We start from the raw sequence: 23,541 nt of genomic DNA, 5'->3' as shown, positions 1-23,541 counted from the left end.
TGAAGAGAATTATTAATGAAAGTTATTAATTGGGGCTGGGAACCCCGTTGCCAGCCTCTTATTGCAAAATTATTGGATAAGCGGATGTGCCGCTAGTCCATTGGTGAAAGTCCGCCCAACAAGATTGAAAGATAAAACACCACATACTTCCTCATGAGCTATAAAACATTGACACAAATAAGGAGTAGTAGTTTGAATTATTTAAAGGTAGCACATGAAATATTTACTTGGAATGGCAGAAAATACCATGTAGTAGGTAGGTATGGTGGACACAAATGGCATAGGTTTGGTCTAAGGTTATGGATGTATGAGAAGCATTCCCTCTCGATACAGGTCTTTGGCTAGCAAGGTTTGATAGCAAGCATAAAGGTTGAGGGAATCAAACAAATATACATATGATAGAACAATCATGCATCTTTCTCATAAGCACAAACAACTTTAACTTCAGAATACTAAGCATAGAGATAATAGTAATATATCTAAGTGTATTTCTCTCTTCTATTAAACATCAAGATGTTGTTGCTATTGACCAATGCTAAGTTTGCCAAAACCAAATAGATTTACTTGATGCTCCCAAAGTGATATCAATACTCATATCAAGAGTAATCATATAATGGAGATTGCGAACTAAAATAAGGTGTGCAAAAAGTAAATGATAAGACTTCTCATTAATATTCCATAACGATAACTCACACCAACGGATACATAGATAACTAACTAAGAGAGATACTTCCACATTGCATACTATTCCATATGATAACTTCCCTACTCATGATATGACACTACTTGATAGTAAAAGATAAAGGTAATGATGTGATACCGCGGCACTCCCCCAAGCTTGGAACAAACCAAGGGGATGCCAATACCGATGATGAATTACTCCTTCGGTGATGGTGGTGATGAATTCCTAACAAGCTTCTCAATAAGCTCCTGGAGCTCGTCAATCCTGTATATGAGATTGCGAATCATCTCTGAATTGTGCTCGACGCGGTTAAGGAGTCTGTCCGACGGTGAGTCCCAGCTCTTGGAGTTATTTCCCCACTCTTCGACCTCGAGGCTCCTTCTCTCCTGCAGAGTTAGAGCGATCTATATCCCACTCGGCTAGGCAATGCTGCCTTGGGAGTCCCTTCAATTTGATTATTGAAAATTAGATTGTGGAAGGGGTGATGAGTGCCCGATAAAGATGACTTTGGAGCTAGGTAATGACGTGGAACCGCTCCTCCGGTGCGAATTCTTGCGCTCTTGTTTGCGCTAAAAGGGTTGTCCACCACCTTGATGCTTGCGATAGTAGCACGCGGGTGTGTGCGCGAATCTTCATCCACCTCTTCTTCATCCTCTTCCTTGACGTCCTTGTCTTCCTCTTTCCGCCCAAGATCTCGATCATCTTCTTCCGGAAACTCCTTGCCCTTGTTCTTGGAGACCATGGCGCTTCTAAACTGAAAACAGATCTGGCAGAAAACAGCTCGAAACAAAACACGACGAGAAAACGATATTACGGACCTCCAGGGGTCCGGGGGATTATATAGCAAATATTTTTACGATAAAAGGAAGGTTCCAGGCCGAAAACGAGTGGAAACGGGACGCCGAGGGGCTGTCACCATAGGTCGGCGCGGCCAGGGTGGGGCCCGCGCCGGCCTGTGGTGACGGGCCCTCGCGCGTCTTTTCCACTCCGTTTCAATTCCGTAATTTTTCATATTTTCTAAAAACAGCAGAAATAATGTTCGGAAAGGTAAACACGGACTTTTTATTACCTCGTATCGTTACCTATTCAAAGTCGAGTTCGGCGGATCTGTCAATTTGTCCTTTGATGAAAGCCTCCGGTGTTTCCACTTGAATAATATCAACATCAACATTATAAGAATCACCCGAAATATAATGCTTGAGTCTTTGTCCATTCACCACTTGTGTGGCATTGCCTTGGAGAGAGCTAATTTTAATTGCTCCTGAACGATACACCTCCTCAACAACATATGGTCCTTCCCATTTCGAGAGTAATTTCCCTACAAAAAATCGCGAGACGAGACCGATACAATAGAACTTGATCTCCAACATTAAATTCTCTTTTGATGATCCTTCTATCATGCCACTTCTTAACTTTTTCTTTAAAGAGTTTAGCATTTTCATAAGCTTCACTTCTCCATTCATCCGAGAGAACTTAATTGCAACAACCTCTTATTACCGGCTAATTTAGGATCTTTATTTAGTTCTCTAACAGCCCAATAAGCTTTGTGCTCTAGTTCTAAAGGTAAATGACAAGCTTTTCCATAAACCATTTTATAAGGTGACATTCCCATAGGATTTTTATAAGCGAGTTCTATAAGCCCATAGTGCTTCTTTCAATTTACTAGCCCAATTCTTTCTAGATTTATTAACGAGTCTTTCCCAAGATAGCTTTAATCTCTCTATTTGATAATTCTACTTGACCACTAGTTTGAGGGTGATAAGCGAAGCAATTCTATGATTAATACCATACTTAGCAAGAGTTTTTCTAAAACCTCCATGAATAAAATGAGAACCTCCATCGATCATAATATATCTAGGTACTCCAAATCTAGGAAATATAACATCTACAAGCATTTTTATAGAGGTCTCACCATCGGCACTTTTTGTAGGTATAGCTTCTACCCATTTGGTAACATAATCAACGACGACAAGTATATGAGTGTTACCATCCGAAGAAGGGAAAGGACCCATGAAGTCGAATCCCCAACAATCGAATGGTTCAATAACAAGAGTATAATTCATAGGCATTTCATTGCGTCCGGAGATATTACCAACTCTTTGACATTCATCACAAGATAAAATAAATTTCCTTGCATCTTTGAAGAGTGTTGGCCAATAAAAACCTGATTGTAGAACCTTTTGCGCGGTTCTATCTCCAGCGTGATGTCCTCCATAAACACTACCATGACATTTATTCAATATCTCCCGTTGTTCATATTCAGGAACACATCTTCGCATAATACCATCCACTCCTTCTTTATATAAGTGTGGGTCATCCCAGAAATAATGCCTCAAGTCATAAAAGAATTTCCTCCTTTGCTGAGATGAAAAGGTTGGAGGCAAATACTTCGAAACAATAAAGTTAGCATAATCGCATACCAAGGGCTCTCTCGCGAGCTCACCTTTATTACAGCCAATTGTTCATTTGGAAAACTATCATTAACAGGAACAGGATCATAAGCAATATTCTCCAATCTAGACAAATTATCAGCAACAGGATTATCAGCACCTTTCCTATCTATAATATGTAAATCAAATTCTTGCAAAAGAAGTACCCATCTAATAAGCCTTGGCTTAGCATCTTTCTTTGTCATAAGGTATCTAATTGCAGCATGATCAGTATGAATTGTGACTTTCGAATCAACAATATAGGGTCTAAACTTATCACAAGCAAAGACTACAGCTAACAATTCCTTTTCGGTTGTAGCATAATTTCTTTGAGCAAGCATCGAGAGTCTTACTAGCATAATGAATAACATTTAATTTTTTATCTACCCTCTCGTCCAAGAACAGCGCCTACGACAAAATCACTAGCATCACACATAATTTCAAAAGGCAAATTCCAATCGGGAGGTTCGACTACAGGAGCGGTTGTTAAGGCTTTCTTTAGAGTTTCAAAAGCTTCCTTACAATCATCATCAAAAACAAAAGGTACATCTTTTTGAAGAAGATTAGTAAGAGGCTTTGAAATTTTAGAGAAATCTTTAATAAATCTCCTATAAAACCCAGCATGACCAAGAACACTACGAATACCTTTAACATCCCTCGGATAAGGCATCTTCTCAATTGCTTCAACTTTAGCTCTATCAACTTCAATACCTCTCTCGGAAATTTTATGTCCCAATACAATTCCTTCATTAACCATAAAGTGGCATTTCTCCCAATTAAGAACAAGGTTAGTTTCTTCACATCTCCGCAAAACTTTATCGAGGTTTCGCAAGCAATTATCAAAAGAATTCCCATAGACGAAAAAATCATCCATGAACACCTCTACAATACTTTCGCAGAAACCATGAAAAATAACGAGACATGCATCTTTGAAAAGTAGCGAGAGCATTACATAAACCAAAAGGCATACGCCTATAAGCATAAGTTCCATAAGGACAAGTAAACGTGGTTTTCTCTTGATCTTTAGCTTTAACAGCAATTTGTGAAAACCCAGAATAACCATCAAGAAAGCAAAAAATGAGTATTTTTAGATAACCTTTCTAGCATTTGATCAATAAAGGGTAAAGGGTAATGATCTTTCTTAGTAACTTTATTAACTTTTCGAAAATCAATGCACATTCTATAACCTACAACTATTCTTTGAGGAATAAGCTCATCATTATCATTAGGCACAACGAGTCATTCCTCCTTTCTTAGGAACACAATGCACAGGACTAACCCATCTACTATCGGCAATAGGATATATAATACCAGCTTCAAGGAGTTTTAATACCTCGTTCCTTACCACTTCCTTCATCTTCGGAATTAGACGACGTTGATGTTCAACAACGGGCTTTGCATCTTCTTCCATATTAATAGCATGTTGGCAAATAGAAGGAGAAATCCCTTTCAAATCATCAAGAGTATAGCCAATAGCTCCTCGGTGTTTCTTCAATATTTCCAATAACCTTTCTTCCTCAATCTCTCGAAAGCTTAGAACTAATAATAACAGGATATATTTTCTTATCATCAATATGAGCATATTTAAGATTATCAGGTAAAGGCTTTAAATCGAAAACAGGATCTTCCTTTGGTGGCGGTGTTGTACCCAAATCTTCCACCGGTAAGTCATGCTTGAGAATAGGTTGGCGAAGAAAAATTTCCTCAAGCTCATCTCTTTCTTTCCTAAAAGCTTCACTTTCACTATTCTCCAAATGTTGCTTGCAAAGGATTATTAGGAACAAGAACAATAGATGCACACTGCTCCATTTTAAAATCATTACTAGGCAAGTCGGCTTTATAAGGAGTTTTGGTAAATTTAGAAAAGTTAAATTCATAAGGTTCACCGAGCAAATCTAGTCAAAATTTTCTCTTTCTTACAATCTATAATAGCTCCACAAGTATTTAGAAAAGGTCTACCAAAAATGATAGGACAATGATCACTAGCAGCAGAACCAAGTACCAAAAAGTCAGAAGGATATTTAATCTTACCACATAGAACTTCCACATCTCGAACAATACCAATTGGAGAAATAGTTTCTCTATTGGCCAGATGAATAACCACATCAATATCTTCAAGTTCACAAGAACCAATTTCGTGCATAATTTCCGTGTAAAGCTCATAAGGTATAGCACTAACACTTGCACCAATATCACATAAACCATAATAGCAATGATCACCAATTCTAACAGATAGCATAGGAACACTAACTTGTTTGGATTTATTAGGATGTGAAACAATATTAGAAGCATCTTCACGAGAAAATAATATGACCATCCTCCACATTTTCGAGTCACAAGATCTTTAACTATTGCAACAGCGAGGTTCAATTTTAATTTGTTCTTCAGAGTTCTTTAGGTTTCTTTTCACTTTTATTAACTGCACTAGATATGACAGAGTACTCCTTCATTTTAGCGAGGAAAGGAATTTTTTCAATATAAGCTTCGGGAATAACATTATCAACAGTTTCAACCACTACACATTTGTTTACAGATGAATCAATTTTATCCTTATACGGTTCATGATACTTATCAAAATTCTTCTTAGGCAGTTCATAATGAGAGGCAAAAGCTTTATAAAGATTTGCAACAACTTGGGAATCAAGACCATATGTAGCACTCATATTACGAAATTTATCGAGTATCCATAAAAGCTTCAATGCATTTATAATCATAAATTATACCTGATTCTCTATCTTTGTCGTTCTCCCATCCTTCAGTATTTTCTTGGATCCGATCAAGAAGATCTCTTTTAAACTCTTCATTCTTGCGTGTAAATGATCCAGAACAAGAAGTATCCAGCAAGGTCTTGTCTTGAAAAGAAAGTCTTGCATAGAAATTATCAATAATAACATTACCAGGAAGCTCATGAATGGGGCATTTGAGCATTAAAGACTTCAATCTCCCCCAAGCTTGGGCAATACTCTCTCCATCATGAGGCCGGAAATTATATATGCGGTTCCGATCTTTGTGAATTTCACTTGGAGGATAAAATTTGGAATAAAATAAAGGCACAATGTCCTCCCAATCAATAGAATCACCATTCTTCAGCAATTTATACCAGTGCGCCGCTTTACCAGACAGCGATATAGTGAATAGTTTCTTCCTAACTTCATTCATATGGTACTACTTCCTCACCTGGCGCTTCATCCACTACCGTTGCAGTAGTAGTAGATTTCCCAAATAGAAATTGAAGAGAAGATCTCTCCATAATGATTTATAGCAGCAGGCAGAAATAAAATCAGCACAAACGAGTAAATTTCCTTACCAATTCCGCTTACCAATAGCGCTTCACTCCCCGGCAACGGCGCCAGAAAATAGTCTTGATGACCCACAAGTATAGGGGGTGTATCGTAGTACTTTCGATAAATAAGAGTGTCGAACCCAACGAGGAGCGGAAGGTGTTGACAAGCGGTTTCAATGAAGGATTCACCGTAAATGCTCACAGACAAGTATTCAGGGGGTTTTGATATTGCAGATAAATAAAGTACAAGTAAATAAAATGCGAGAGAAATAATTGCAGCGAGTGGCCCAATCCTTTTTAGCACAAAGGACAAGCCGGTTTGTTTACTTATAATGACCAAAACGTTCCTGAGGACACATGGGGATTTTAGTCTAGTACTTTCGCTTCATGTAGCTAAATAATCTTCATTGTTTTGATAAGTGTTGTGTGGGTGAACCTATGCTAATGCACCGCCCTTCCTAGGACTAATACATACTTGTGATTATACCCCTTGCAAGCATCCGCAACTACAAGAAAGTAATTAAGATAAATCTAACCACGGCCTTAAACTGCGAGATCCTGCGATCCCTCCCGCATCGATATACTAACGGGGGCTTAGGTTTCGTCACTCCGGCAACCCCGCAATTAGCAACCGAATACAAGATGCACTCCCCTAGGCCCATAAATGGTGAAGTGTCGTGTAGTCGACGTTCACACGACACCACTAGAAGAATGACACCACAACTTAAATATCATAACATTGAATATTACTCAACCATAATTCACTACTAGCATTTAGACATCACCCATGTCCTCAAGAACTAAACGAACTACTCACGAGACATCATATGGAATACAATCGGAGGTGATATGATGATGAATAACAATCTGAACATAAACCTTGGTTCAATGGTTTCACTCAATAGCATCTACAACAAGTATAGAATAACACCGGGAGAGTTTCCCCTATCAAACAATCAAGATTTAACCCGAATTGCTACAGCGGTGACGAGGTGCGGCGGTGGTGATGGCGGTGTAGATGGTGGAGATGATGATGATGATGATGATGGAGATGATGTCCCGCTCGATGACGATGGCGATGGCGTCGATTTCCCCTCCGGGAGGGAATTTCCCCGGCGGATTCCTCGCCCGCCGGAGAGATCTTTTCTCTCCGGTGTTCTCCGCCCCGCAGAGGCGGCTGTAACCCTTCGTGAGGTCCTCTCTGTGGCTTAGGTTTTCGGGACGAAGGAGTACGCGAAGAAAAGGAGGCGAAAGAGGCTGTGGGGCCCCCAGAGCATAGGGTGGCGCGGCCAGGCCATGGGCCGCGCCGCCCTATGGTCCGGGCCCACGATGGCTCCTCTCTTCTTCCCCTTCCGGCTCCCTCCAGTCATCTGGAAAAATAGGAATTTACATGAAATTCCCTTCCACAGCTTGATCTTCCGAAATATTGCGTTCTGACGGTGCTTTTTCCAGCAGAATCCTGGCTCCGGTGCTTGATCCTCCAATGATGATAAAACATGCAAAATAGATGAAATAACATAAGTATTGTGTCCCAATATGAAATATATCAATGAATAACAGAAAATTATGATACAAAATAGTGATGCAAATTGGACGTATCAGTCATCTGCATATTTAAGGTGGGTGATCCCGCCCGGGATAAGGTGGGGCACCACACCCTTGAGGTGCCCAGCATCGGTGGCCCTGGCAATGATAGCCGCCAGGGAGTCCACCATGAAGTCAAACAGGATCGGGGATAGAGGGTCTCCTTGCCTCACACCCCGAGCGTTCCTGAAGTTCTCCTTGATGACACCGTTAAAGGTTAGTGCAGTCTGGCCACCCGAGACCAGCTGCATCAAGCGGTGGACAATCATGGGAGAGAAACCCTTCTTCAACAAAACTTCTCTCAGGAAGTCCCAACTTACCCGATCAAAGGCTTTCTCAAAGTCCAGTTTGAGGAGAAGGCCCTTGAGTTTCTTGATCCTCAATTTATGGGCGATCTCATGCAAGGCGAGCACACCCTCGTGCAGGCATCTACCCCTGATGAAGGCCGATTGGCTACGGTCAATAGTCCTATGCGCTAGAGGTGCAAGACGGGTAGCGTAAGCCTTAGCGACGAATTTAAAAATGACGTTTATGAGAGCGATAGGTCTAAATTGCTTGATGGTGTCCGCACCCCGGATTTTCGGAATAAGGGATATGACTCCAAAATTAAGGCGCCCAATGTCGACCCTCCCTAGGGCAAAGTCATTAAGAATATGAAGAATGGGAGCTCTAAGGATGTCCCAGAATTTCTTGAAAAAGAGGACCGGTAACCCATCCGGATCCGGGGCCGAGTCAGGTTTCATGCCCTCCAGCACCTCATCAAGCTCGTCTGGAGTAAAGGTGAGCTCCAAACCCCTGTTCTCCTCCTCGAAGCTTCGGGTGTAGTTGTTACTATGTTTGCTCTACTAGTGGTTACTGTGTGAAATGGGCCGTGAGACATATTGTACCGTTTAGTTTTCGCAAACTCCGCATGCAATCCTGCATCCTTCCTTTTCTTATTTTCTGGTGAACATTTTATCAGCTTCATAACTTAAATGTCTATTGGAGCTTCGGGTGTTACGCTATTTTTCTGTCTATGTTAAATTGATACCTATAATACACTAATCGCTCCTGCAAAAGTTGTTTTATATGCACCATGTTTCCATCTATCTTCCACTGTAACCTGAAATGACTTTTGTAAACATTTATGACGTAATCATACTTGACGGATGCAGTACTCTATGCAGCTAGGCCTGGGCATTCGGTTCGGTTTTTCGGTTTTTTTGGTAATTCGGCTAATAAGAAAAGATAACCGAAATTATATCGGTTTTCTAATTAATTGGTGGTTCGGTTACTCGATAATTCGGTTCGGTGTTCGGTTTTTAACCGATTTGATCAAACATGAAAATAAATGTTGGGTCATAAGTACGATGGTAAGCCGCAGCTTGTCACTAGCTGAGCACCATGATCAGAAGCTACCATCGCGTGCAACACGGACTGCTGAGCAGGCAGACAATACCGCCTCAAAACATACGAGGCACGACCATGCAAGTATAAACTGCATAGCTAGCTAAGAAGAAATATGATGGCTATTTCTACACTGCGTATGCACTACTTGCAGTTTGGGGCTTTGGTCCTGTTGGGCGTTTACTCGTTGGTTTGGGAAAACAACACGAACGATTGACACTGGAGCTATGTACAAGATTGTTCAGGTATCTTTTGACAGTATCCCGGTCATTTCGGTTAACCCACTATCAAAACCGAATTTTTCAATATAAATTCGGTTTTTCACACTTGCGCACCGAAATTGCTCTCGGTTAATTTTGTTTCGGTGTATTCGGTTTCGGTTCCGATTATTTGGTTTCGGTGTTCGGTGTTCGGTTTTTTATGCCCACCCCTATATGCAGCTACACTCTGGTACCACATACGTTGATTAACTTTTTTAATTTAATCAATTAAACCCATTCTTCATTTTTGCTTATTCTTTTTATTTATTCCTTCAGAAAGAGATAAGAATTGGTTTGGTGAATCGGAAACAATTTTATTTTATAGAAAAATTAAAGTAAAAATTGCAATTTCTTTTCTTATGGAACATACATATCAAAGTACTACATGTAGCACCTTTTGTTCCCGGACGCCAGGGATGGCAGCGACTCGGAGAGATCGGAGCTTCCGGTCCACTCTCCTAGACGAATTTCCTCGCCGAGCACTCCGTGAAATCTGCCGCTGCTTCAGATCTCCCAGACTCGAGGCTCCAGCTTGGCCTGCTGCGCTCATCTTCCGTCTGGATTGCATCCTGTCGATCTAGCCTCGGCCAATCTAGGCATGGAGCTCCCATGCTTGAGCCAGAAGAACGCAATGGAATCAGACTATCACCGGCGAGGAAAGCGGTCTTGAATGAGAAAACATACCTCGAGATCTGACCTTAGGAGGAGCTAAGTGAAGACATGGGGGCTGCCATGGACCTGCATCTCCAGCGGCGTCGGGATCTAGATGGAGGCGGCGGCTCTCGCGTGTGTGCTACAGTCGCAGGAGCCGATTGGAATTCAAATTCGAACTGGTCTCGCCCACCTTTTGTACAGTACCATACACGTGTGCAGGCCCCGACCGTATATCGTACGCGGGTCCCCACTACACCACGGTATAGATATAGGGGCACTTGTCCTAGTGGCACTTGTCAAAGTCGTCTTAATAAGTAGCTGAATTAGCTGCGACTTTTCCAAAGCTGCCCCTAATTAGTATACATATCGGGCACTTCTCAAATGCCCCAATATGTGTACCTACTAGGGCACTTTTTGAAGTGCCCCAATAGATGTTGACCTTTTGGGGCACTTTGAAGTGCCACAATTGATCATTACTTGGATAAAACAATGTAAACAATGCTATAGCTAGTATATAGTTAACAGAGATAGAAACATAACAGTAGCATATACAAACTTGGTTCGTCAATGGTGAACATGGACCTCGTCAATGGATTTCAACTTTTTCAACCCGTGGTTCGTCGGACTTTCACCGCAGCAGCCTCTGAACTGTCGAGTGCTGCTGAGTGAGGCTTGAATGAGTGTCTACCCGTGGAAAAAGTAGAGATGGTATGGTTTTGGTTGTGCTGGCAACGACATTAAATAGTCTCAGTTCGGGTTTGGTTCACGTCAACAACCGTGCGACCTTCTATTTTCTAATTACTGGGTTGGGCACTTGTCAAAGTGCGGCTAATAGTATTTAATTTGTGGCACTTGTCGGAAGTGTTCCTAATTCTGTACTAACATTGCAGTTCATACATACTTACCCACATTGTATACTAGCATTACTTAATAGTACATACCGACATTGCTCTTCATATTTAGCAATCCATATTGATCTCACATTGAAGTCCATACTTACAATTATTTAATAGACCATAGTGACATTAGAGTTTAGTACACTTAATAGTGCATACAGATTTGGATATCGAAGACAAAAGTATGGAGCAGATGTTGATTTCATCGGAGACGATGCGATCTGGTGGGGCACGCAAGACGATCGAACACATGTGTACAGTAGACTTTCGCAGTAAACATGACAAGGCGACAATGCGCAAGATTTCTCCTTCGGCGATGGACCATGGCCGGCGGTCGATGACGACAAACCTTTGGCTTTGATACCAATGTTAGAAAAATTAGTGAGGGAACCGCGCAGGAGAGAACTAACACCATCACCATCAGCGCAGCGGTAACTATCTGAACGTAGCGGCAGGAGCACACCAGGCCCACCAAGCCCCGCCGAGCCCAAAGCCCATATGGCCCAAGGCACCGCGTGGGCTTAACCTGTGGCGGCTAGGGAGGGAAGGGGGATGGTGGCGGCTGCGCTTGGGTTCGCGTTGCCTGCCCATGGGAAACGACAGGGAGGGCCAAACCATTTTTCTTTCACACTCTTTACTCCGTGCCTTCCATATCATCGCAATCATGTGGCTACGAAGTCACCGTGAAGGGCCAGAGCTTTTCCCCACTATTTATGAACGTATGGGTGATCAGCTTTGCTGCGATAAATTTCCCATCATATTTAATTAAGGCTAAAGCTACTTAAAATAAGACACGAAATGTTATATCATATACTTTAATAGATATATATATAATACGGAGTATAATTGATTTTATACTGATAAATATATATGTGTTGTTGTTTGGTGTTTCTTGCATGCAGGAAAAGTCGACAAGTTCGATTTTTTTGTTGATGTTTTTTTGAACATGTTCGATTCGATTCCTACAAGTAACTCGTTTTGTTTTTTTACTGGTTTTTGCTATTCCCAATTGTTGCCCTAAAGATAAAAACCCAGAGACTCAAGTTTTGGTTAACACTACTTATCGTCAGTCAAACGTAGTCAAAGTTTTTGTTAACTATAAGCTATAACTAGGTGCACAAATTTTAACCAAAAATTCTCAATTGCCGTGTATTTGTTTAGGGGTCCAATTACTCATCTTTGTACGGAGAGGTATTTGATCCAACCGAGCAAGCCCAATAAGCCTAGCTGGTCAACTCAACCTCTTTCTCTTTCTCTTATTTCTCTCTCTCCTGCCCAATTACTCATCTTATTACTCATCTTCGTACGGAACATATTTTTATTATTATTTAGAAATAATAATAATAAGGATTAATACCATCTAGTCTAGGGTTTATATGATAAACTTTATGTTATCATGATAAAATAAAATTAATTTTAGTGTTTTATTTATCTCCTAAATTATTTTTTATTTATTTTAAAAGTTTTACTAATTATTGAATTCTCTTGGAACTTAGAATAATAGAAAAGGCATAATAATATATGTTTAATAAATGAAATTTATTTTTTCATGAAAATGTAATTTATACTTTAATGTATTTTTTTAACGAATAGTTTGATATATAAATTGTATTTTTTTCTTATTTACTTTGAATTTGTTAAGATCTCTTTATTATGGATTTGAGCAAAAGTAATTTCCTAAAAGAATTGCAATAAAGGTTATTTGGGCTCTGGTCCACGTGGTAGCTGGGCAATTCGGCCCAAGAAGCCAGGTCCGGCTTGGTTGGGTCGGGTTAGACCCAGACCGACCCAACCCCTCTCACTCTCTGCTTCCTCTCGTCCTTCACGCGACACGCAAGTTCCGCCATGGCGACGCCGCGCACGCACGCAAGTTCCCCCATGGCGACGCCGCGCTGCCGCTTTTTCCCAGCCGCCACCGGCCTTCTCCGGCGTCGTTGCCTACCGTTCCTGCTCCGCCTCTTCCGGAACTCCAAACCCCCAGCTCGATTTGGCTTTGGTGGTCTCTCTCGTTCGCCCCCGACCCCGAAACCCTAGCCACTGCCGGCCGATTCGGCCATCGCCGGCCTCGGCGAGCATTGCCGTCGGTCGAGGTGGCGCCGCCACGGCCGTCTCCATCCGCTCCCCTTCGCCGCTTCTTCACCTCTGTCGTTTGGCTGATGCGGTCTCGCCTCGGACTCCGCCCCGGCTTATTACCGCCGCCGCGCGTCCACGCGGCACTGGCCGGACTTCCGCCGGCCCTTCAACTGCCGTGACGCCGCCACTAGCATCGACACGCCCCTGGCCAAACCAAGCTGTGGAATCGGCTTGGTTGCCAGCGCGGTGCCGCGCTCCGCCTGCTGCTCCCCAATGGCGACCCCGCCTCCTCGTCGACCACGAGCCCGAGCTCGAGCTCCTGGTGGTTATGTGGTGTTAGTTGCTGCTGCGGTGGTGATGGGGTACTGCAGTACTGCTGCTCTGATGCTTACTTCAGCTGCGACCCCGAGGTCGGCCGGACGGTGCCGTAGGCGCAACCCCGGCGTCCTCTGCCTTGCCTGCCTCCTCTACAGGGCACTGTGAGCTACTCCTCTCTTTCTCTAGGCCATAAATTTGGTGGTCATGAATTTGCGTGTGCTCGAACTGGTTGCTGTATGTCAATGGGGATCATCATATGATGCAATGTGAACCTGCTGCTAACTTATTACTAATAATAATGCCTCCGTTTGGATGATTTGATCATCCCAAATTACATGGGTGTGGCCTGATTTTATATCCTGATGAAACTGAAGCGTAATAATGTTGTTAAATAGGTACTGTTTTAGTGGCTGATGGAATAGGTGTTACATAAACATCACAGTATCTGGATGGGCTACATATACATTCAGGTTATACAAGTTAGGGTATTGATTTCCCTAGTGATGTGGTTGATTTAGAGTGCTTCTATGGGCTGTGTTCCTGATCCTTGATTATCAGGTGATAGTCTGTTCATACATCATCATGGCCTGGGACATATTGATATATACTTGCTAGATCACCTATGTGCTTATAGTTATTGTAGCTTTGTTGTGGGCTTCAGATGATCCATTGATCATCTGATCACTTGCAGGGTATAGAGTATGACTGATCCTTGACTACTAGCCCTGATCTACATTCTGCGCCATGCCATCATGCCCTGATCATGAAGCACTGACACTTTGATTTGTGGGGAATTATGACTTTATCATTATTATATATGTTCAAGGTCGGATGTAAGTATTTGGCTAATTATTAAAGCTTTGACAAAGAGAATGTACATGTTTCTTAATTATTGCTGTCAGAGTATAGTTAATATTCGTAATTTTGATGGGTGAGAGTTGATTTTTCCTGTTAAGTTGCCATGATTTTTCGCCTGATAAAGCTAACTACATTTCAAATCATTATTTCAATCTGTTTGCCCGCTGGCGGGCAAGCCGCGCCTTCCTACCTAGTTGGATAACATAAATGGAGAAATTGTGAGAAATGTGGAGAAAGAGCTGTGGGAAAATGACCCTCGAGATGTGAAGTGCAAGAAGAGGAGAATTGGTAAATCTCAAGGTACAAATGTCACTTAACTATTAGTAAATTTGTGCACATACGTACGTACACTTGTTGAACTGTGAGTCAAAGTCTCTCTTATATTGATCAGCTCCTATGTAAAAAAAGTACCCTGTTTCCGTGACTAAATGCATATGTAGTCCAGTCATAGTTGTGTGTACAGCTAGTGTTAGTTGTATCATCAAGTGTGCAATGCTACCATGGATTTGTAGCATCAAGTGTTAGTTGTATGAACTGCATTGCACCTTCTGTTAGTCGTATGAAGTGTCGAATGTGTTAGTTCTATCTACTGTATCGCAACATCTGTTAGTTGTATGAAGTGTGAAATTTGATTCACTAAATAAAATTTGCTTCATAGGGACGTGCTCAAGTTTAATTGATTGTTTGTTGCTTATTATGCCTAGGCAGCTACTTTCGTATCTTGCAATGCTGCTGCGATGCAAACTGGTATAATGACAAGTAATGACAAGTGTTCCATTCACTTCATATAGTGTTTACTTGGCTAAAACATGCTTTTTTTTGTAGTAAAATTTCCATCTCCGTTTTGCTGACTCAAATTACTACTTCTTTCAAGGTACCATGTTGAATACTGAAGGCGATGCTGATCATTGATGCTGTACAGGAGCATATTCTTCTAGCTAGACAGGTTTGAAATTCTGATAGCTTTCCCTGCAATGTCTTTTTAGCTGCTGTTTTTGCACTTCTGAGACGATGGATATTTCATTCATGTTTTTTAGGTTGGTGTGCCATCACTTGTTTGCTTTCTGAAATTCCTGTGGTTTGCAGCTTTTTTACACCCACTGAACTGTATGGTAATTTAGGACAGCCATCTACCAATGTAGAGTGAATAGCAATCACCAGCTGAACGTGCATTTGATATCTTTTACTTCCGTTTCATATGACAGAATATTGTAGAATCACAATTAGCTTATCCTGTTTTAAGTCTGCTGGTTTAACCATCGTTTTATTATAGATCTGTAGCCTATAGACTGAAACCTGGTTAGCTTACTGTGTTGCTTTGAGCGTAATGTGTGGGCGATGCATGGACCATGGTGCACCTCTTCTCAATTGTTCGTTAGACCCTGGCGGAGCTACAAACAAATACCTGGGCGGGCCTAATTAAAGAAGAGAAAAGAAATCACGCTCTAGCTTATAATTTGGGAAAGAAAAAGTATAAACATGCTAGTGTGTTGTCTTTTCTGCAATCGAAGGGAGCTGCTCCATTAATGTTGTGCTCTCTAGCTGGTACTTGCATCATGATCATTCAGAGATCTTACCAGCTTACGTTAAATCCATCCTTGCATCATGCATGCAGACAGTTGTAGTACCAGTTAGTAGTTTTTTACTTCCACTAAATATTCCCGAGCCTGTAGAGGACGTGCAGTGAATTTGCTCCTAGATAGCATGGTGGTGACGTTAAGAGCTAATTTTACCGGGTGTTGAAGTCTTAGTCCAATGCAGCCAAAATGGTCGAACCTCCTCGGGTTTGATGGGATTTACTTATGCCGGAAACCATAGCTGGTGAGGGCCGCCAACTCTTGCCTTCTTGAGGCTAGCAAGACTGCCCCTGAGAGGAGACAGCCGGTACCGCAAATAGCACCTGGATGCAGCTTGCTTGGATCTGGAGTTGCCTTGGGTCTCAGTGTTGCCATTGCCATGGCCCTCGGTTTCTGATTTCAGTACCTGCGCTATTCCCGCCTGACGACTTTGATGGTTTCTTGAGATTGTTCTTATTATTTCTGGCGCAATAAGCCAGCAGGGATGTGTTGTGAACTCGTGAGAAGGCTTGTGTTGCTACTCCGTTTTTCCGGTAGTACAATGAACTGCGCTTTTGCTGTTGTTGAAGTTTGTTTTTCTCCCCTGCCACCAACACATGCTGTTTTTAGTACAATATTCCTCTTCGTTTGCTGAATTAAATTACTACTTCTCTCAAGGTACACTGCTGAAGACTGGGATCAACTGAAGGTGATGCTGTCACATTGTGATGGTGTTTGAATTGGAAACATGGTGATGATGTTCACAGAGTACCTATTGAGATATTGTGCTGAACATCCACTACATACTATGTTGACACTGTGTTTACAGTCTGTAACTGATATTGGGTGATAATTACAGAATAAAGTGCACTGGATTAATGTGTTGGCACTGTGTGCTTATTCTTGTATGACAGTACATATGTTCATATTGTGTGCTTCTTGTATGCTGCCACTGTTTTTATCTGTTTATAATTCTTTTTGGGATTGCTCAAAGTACCACTAATTGGATTAATAAGGGGCATTTCTTGTAGTTCCACGAAATTGGTTTGAGGCATTTTTTAAGTGCCACAAATTAGGTTTTGGGGCATTTTTAGAAGTGCCACAAATTTCGTTTTGGGGCATTTTTAGAAGTGCCACAAATTGGATTTAGTGGCACTTGGCAAAGTGCCCCTAATTGGATTTAGTGGCACTTTTAGAAGTGCCCTAATTGGATTTAGTGGCATTTGGCAAAGTGCCCCTAATTGGATTTAGTGGCACTTTTAGAAGTGCCCCTAATTGGATTTAGTGGCACTTGGCAAAGTGCCACTAGGTAGTGCCCCAAATACTTTTAGAGACGCAAGTAAAGGTGGCACTTGAAAAAGTGCCCCTATAGCTAATTAGTGGCACTTTGGTTCAAATTTGGGGCACTTTGAAATGCCCCAAATCTTATACCGTGATGTAGTGCCCCGTACCGTACCGTACTGCTCTCATCTCGTATTGGAGAAAAAAGCCCGGTCAAACCTTGCAGCGTGGGCCCGGAGCATGAATCTTACAGCAACGAGGACGGCTGTTGAAATCGACCACGCCCCATTTCAGCTTTGCATCAGCATTTTCGGTTTTGCCTGCCCCGTTATGTGACACGTGCTTCTTCAGAAAAAAAATGCTAGCTTGCACGAGTTCTAAAGTTTCTATTAGCTGATTCGCCTTAAAGGAAGAATAGTTTACATAGGTATGTGCTGTTAGGGCACTTAGAAAAATGTGCCCCGAATTAGAGTCTTTTAGAACACATCTAAAATATACCCATAAGCGTGTGCCCTAAAATGCCTACCGTGTTGTAGTGAGTTGAGTTCTGGAGTTTCTATTGGCTGATTCACCTCAAAGGAAGAACAGTTCACAAGGACTTGCACACGATCATGCTTCCTCGATCCGTGCTCACGCCATGCATCCATGCTAGTCTAAAACGACAAGTCCTCAACAAGTTACTGAATGCATCGTTTACTGGTGTAAAATAAACTGCGCTATATACCATGCAGGACAAAAACATCATGTCTAGAGTCCTAGAGCTGGCGCATATTCGGAAATATCACCGGCTCTTTCTGTTCTTATATGGATGTGCAGGAAGTGCAGCAGACCGCGGACATGATGCAGCCTGTGGACGGCGGAGTCGCGCCGGAAGGCGGCGAGGGAAAGGAAGGCTACGCCGGTGGCTGGGTGTAAACTCTCCGTACAAATCGGCGAGGCGTACAGGCCGCCACAGTGCAACACTGGCGAGGTCGTTGCGTCCGAACAGGTTGTGGCCGGCATTGGCTCAGGATCGGGGTCACGAGCTAGCGGCGGAAACTCTGATAGTGGCGGCGGCCGTGGATGGACAATCATCGCTGGTAGCGCAGAAGACGCTCGACTCCTCCATTTACGCCATCTCGCAATTTTGCAGTCGATGTGTCTCCGGTCGTACCCCTCGATCCCCGCCGTCAATGACAAATTCCTCGAGATCCATGGCATTCTTCGCAAGGAACTTGACGAGACGAAGCTGTAAGCAGGTGAGCTCCTCCATGTCGAACTCCACCACCACTCTCCTCAACGAATCTTGGAGGCAATCCACCTTGCAGCCACAACAAAGTTTGTGGATGTCGAAACCGTGACAGCAATCCTCCTCTTCGTTACCGGAGTTAGCAATGGCTCTACACGGCGCGAAATCTGACATGGCTGCATTCAAATCCTCCGGGTCCGTGGTTTCCTCAAGGTACTCGCGCCAACTGAACTTGATCCGGAGCTCACAGATTCCCGGACACTGATGCAGCAGCTTCACGAAAGCGCTCGCTGTGACGCTATCGTCCCGGATACACCACCCACAGAGATCTTCGATCTCGAGCCGCTGGAGTGTGTAGGAAGGATACATCATGACGTCGTCTAGGTCGGCCATGGAGTAGGCGGTGAGCTTCAGAGTCCTTGCGTGGCGCACGCTGGTGAGCAAGGACATGCGCATCTGTGCTGCCTGTGCTGAACCGGAGTGCACAGCCAAGTGAACCTCCTCGAGGTACGGCGGCTGCTTCTCAAAGGAGAAGTAAGTGTCCTCGAAAGTTAAGACGTTGGCATAGTGCGGAAGCGGCGGATTTGCGGCGCATCAAGCTTAACACTGCACCCACGGAAGTTGAGGCCAGAGCGAAACCCGTGGAGGTCGGCAATGACGACGGCTGTGGCCGTTGAGCAGCTGAGGTGGTACTCGTACTGGTCGTCCTCGAAACACACGGCCTCGAGCCGGAGGTCGGCGAGCCTGGGCGCAGCGTTGATCATGTCCTGGAGCGTGGCGATCTCTAAGCGGCACCGCCTGAGCCGCATCGTCTCCAGGCACGGGAACCCGAGGTGCCCCCGTGCGGCAGGCTCGACGAGGTAGCCGGTGATCTCGAGGAGTCGGAGGGAGGCGAAGGGGGGCAAAGGGCAGGTGTATCTGCAGTGTGCCGGGCTGGCGCAGTTTACCAACTCCACCCGGAGCTCCTCGACGCCGTCGACAACCTCCACCGCGTCAACACCGGTGTATTCCTCGTCCAGTTTGCTGACGTCACCCTGGTCGTCCTCCTCCTCGATTGCATGGGCATCGTCCTCCTCGACTGCATCGGCGTCCTCATCATCATCGTCGGGCAAGTTGTCGCCGTGCATGACGAGCACCAATTTCCTGGGGCCGCGGCCACGGGAGCGGTACAACTTGTGCGCGCGACAGGAGTCAACCCAGACGCGCCACCAGCGTGGGACGCCGCCGGCGGTGGTGATGTAGGAGCGGTAGTCGAAGTTAACAACGCCTGTTTCCAGCCAGAGCGGGCGGCGCCATCGGCGGGAGAGCGAGGTGGTGCTGGCTGCCTCACGGGAGGGCAGGAAGGATAGAACGTGGATCAGAAGGTCGTCGGAGAGGTCGGAGAGCCGATCTGGCGACGCGGCGGCAACTCCTGCCATCGTGCCATGCATCGAGATCGCTGCTGCTAGGGCTTCGTTTCTCTTTTTTTAGATGATCGTGGCTTCATGGAGATCGACAGCTGCTAGGGCATCGTTTCTCTCTTTTTTTTTTAGGGAATCGTGGGTTCGTGGAGAGACACTGCCGGTATGCACCTGAAGAGGAAAGCCCAATGGGCATTTAGTCCACTGTTGGGCTGCCCAAATTAATTGCCTGTCGTGGAGCATTTTGTTTATTGACATTTGTGATTCAATACATCGGACTATGTTTCTACAGAAAAAAAAAAGAAAACTGTTCGAGGAATTTTGTCATTGTTACAAAGAGAAAGATCAACTCTAGTACGCTCGGTAACAATCGTTTGCAACTCCCTCCGGCCAATAAAGGATGCCTTAATTTTATAAAAAATTGGATGTATTTTGACGGGAGTATTCTATGTCACCACATTTCTCTTCATGCACGAGAGCTTGCAAATAAAATCTATACATAATAATAAAGAAAAATAAGGTTTCTTGCGAAAATTTTGTTCAAATTAAAATTGCCTTAAAGTTCAAAAATTACCCACTATGCCACCCCTAGTCACATATCACATACCGGTTCGTTTTATTTATTGCAAAAAATTATCACTATGCCACCTTCCCCCAATGCATAAAACCTCGCACTGCTCCCCCTTCTACCGGCGGGGCGCAACGACTGCTAGAGGTAGGCTATCCCCAAACCTCCGGTCACATGTTCACTCGTGCCTGGAGTACGTTTGCGGGGGGACAGATGCGTGGAGGATGGCGGAGCAGCGCCAGGGAAAAGACGAGCCGGTGGAGGTCGGCGGAAGTCGGAAGATCAGCGGCGGTGCCACCGATGGAGAATGGCGGCGGGGGTCCCGCGCGGCAGGGACGGAGCAGGGTACGTGAGGCGCAGCGCTAGAGCGGCCGATATGTCGGCAGGCGGCGGAGCGCGGGACAGTTGCGTCGGCCGGAGGCGGAGCTAGCAGCGCCGGCCACAAGGAAGCGCGTGCTGGCACGCGTGGCGGCGAGGGTTGCGTCTTGCGTGCGTGTGTAGTGAGATGAGCGAAGGGCATGCGGAAGAAGGCCAGACCACCAGTCTGCAACTCTGCATCCCGTCGACAAGCCCGGGGAAACGAAATGCCCGGAGACGGGAGGGACACAGCGACCGCCGGCATGAGAACGACGGGCGAAGAACTCGGTGGCAGCCGGCGAGGGAAGAGAGGCGGCGACGGACGAAGAGATGATGCGATTTGGGATTGTGCTTCATAGTGCTCGACGACAAAGAGATGCGATTCAGTTAGCGTCAGTTGGACTGGGCTCGCTCTGCTCCTTCGGCCTGGTTGGGCTAGAATTAGTGATACAGCCAATAGCTTCAAATAGGTTTTGCTCGTTCCCTAAAAAAATACTTCTGCTCGTCCGGCACAATCAACTAACCCATCAACTAATCAAGGTTACCCCCACCCCACCCACAAATATAGGTGCAAACAACATGAAAACGTAGCTGCCTGGCCTTTCTTGATGACGCATAAATACATAGTTCTGCAAAGCAAAAACACATATCTTGTAGTATATGTTTTCTCGAAAGGGGAAAAATGGACCGAAAGGATTGCAAATTTTATGTCAATGCTCTGTTTCATGCGAAACAATTATGTCTGCTACAATAAAGAAAACATTAGTTATGGTCTGCCCGAGGCATCCCAGGTCTGTTTATTGCTTGAGCTTGTCACAATAGATTGGACATGAGGTTCAGCATGGATGATGAGGGGGTGCGGGTGGAGTGAGAAAGAGGATTGGCGGCACCTAAAGATTCTGGTACAGAAGAGGACACCCATATCAACCTAAGTGTGCTGCCCATTCAACGGTCTTGGAAGCCAACAGTTGTAAGCAGCAGATATGACATGGCCATCTACAGAAACGGAGGAGTGGATGGGGTGGGCGCAAAAGATGAAAATTTTCTTTTAGACCATAGCAACGCACGGGCACATTTACTAGTGATATTTAATAACCAATTACATATTAGAAATGCATTCTCATATATTTCCTTTTAACGAAGCTGTATGCTTGTACCTGTGCCACCGCTTTGCTCGCTGGTCTGCCTCGTTCACGTTCTGTACGAAGCCTTGTGCCTAGTTATGGTCCGCCCAAGGCATCCCAGGTCAGTTTATTGCTTGAGCTTGTCACAATAGATTGGACATGAGGTTCAGCATGGATGATGAGGGGGTGCGGGTGGAGTGAGAAAGAGGGTTGGCGGCACATAGATTCTGGTACAGAAGAGGACACCCATATAACCTAAGTGTGCTGCCCATTCAACGGTCTTGGGAGCACAACTGTTACAAGCGGCAGATATGACATGGCCATCTACAGAAACGGAGGAGTGGATGGGGTGGGCGCAAAAGATGAAAAATTTCTTTTAGACCGTAGCAACGCACGGGCACATTTACTAGTGATATTTAATAACCAATTACATATTAGAAATGCATTCTCATATATTTCGTTTTAACGAAGCCGTATGCTTGTACCTGTGCCACCGCTTTGCTCGCTGGTCTGCCTCGCTCACGTTCTGTACGAAGCCTTGTGCCTAGCTGCTCGGGGGCTCTGAATGCGCTACCGCGGGCAGACACATGCACAGGGTGGGCTGGGAATTCGCGAGCAGAGAATTAACCTCGAAAAATATTCTGGCTTTTTTGGTCATCATTGTTCTGACCAAGTGAAGACGAGTGTGAAGAACAAGCTCGAGGTTAAGAGTGAAGAGCTGAAATTCAACAGCTACGCTTAAATTTCTCCTTGACAAAATCTGGTAATATATCAATAGTAAGTCTCATCAGCTATTATCAAGTGCGGGTAACGAAACCCTTATTAAGGTCGTGATTTAGGCCATTCCTACTATTGTCATGACTGTTACAAATTAAACTCCCACTCACCATATGTGACAAGATGAAGTAGTATGTTATTGCAAATCAACGGAGATCATGGGCATGGCTGTAAACGCCGAAGGCATTATGGGGCATGGGTTTCCGTGACCTTTCCCTATTCAATCAAGCTATCTTAGCTAAGCAGGGATGGTGACGCCTCACTATCCCCGACTCTCCTTGTGCTCGAGTTTTGAAGGGAAGGTACTTTCCGGAGATATGGCTTTTGGCATGCCCCAAACTAAGGTCTGCGCCTTGCACATGGATTGCTATTTGCAAAACTTCATTCAAATTTCTATCTTTATTTGTGAGATTTAACTTTTTTTTGTCAAAAAATCCTATTGGTGGCATCAGTTTGGGTCGTCGGTGTGGGGCAGCCCTTCCCAAGTGAAGGGAGCAACTGCTGGCGCGCCCCATAGCGCACTGTCGGCGCCTATTTGGAGCGCGCCGGTAGAGAGGTGCTCTGACAAATACTGTAGACCACTTCTCCTTGATAGTATAGCCAAACAATATACTTTGGTTGCATCAATAGGAGTTGAACCTTCTTTTATGAGAAAAACAAGTAAAGATTAGAACCGGTTAACTTACAAAGTAGTATTTCAGATCCGTGAGAGGTGTCATGACTTAGATGTGCGGGAAAAAAACTGATTGACCACAGTGGCCCTTCGCAGCCAAGGGGGCTAGTTCCTCATTAAGAGTAATCGTTTATTTGGAGAATTGACTCAGTCC

The 23,541-nt window shown here is 44.2% G+C and overlaps 1 long non-coding RNA gene across 2 annotated transcripts; it reads left to right on the top strand.

Annotated features, from left to right (window-relative positions):
• Positions 1-13,167: 13,167 nt before the first annotated feature.
• Positions 13,168-16,923, top strand: LOC124691497. Of its 2 annotated transcripts, XR_006998983.1 has the most exons (4): positions 13,168-13,726; positions 14,257-14,723; positions 15,298-15,369; positions 16,658-16,923. It is a non-coding gene; the product is annotated as an uncharacterized LOC124691497 (long non-coding RNA). The 2 variants fall into 2 exon arrangements; XR_006998982.1 differs by having other exon boundaries at positions 13,185-14,723.
• The last annotated feature ends 6,618 nt before the right edge of the window (positions 16,924-23,541 follow it).

Source organism: Lolium rigidum, chromosome 2, assembly GCF_022539505.1.
Source record: "Lolium rigidum isolate FL_2022 chromosome 2, APGP_CSIRO_Lrig_0.1, whole genome shotgun sequence".
Taxonomy (NCBI): domain Eukaryota; kingdom Viridiplantae; phylum Streptophyta; class Magnoliopsida; order Poales; family Poaceae; genus Lolium; species Lolium rigidum.
The sequence above is the reverse complement of the archived record's forward strand: the minus strand, read 5'-3'. Positions and strand labels throughout refer to the sequence as shown.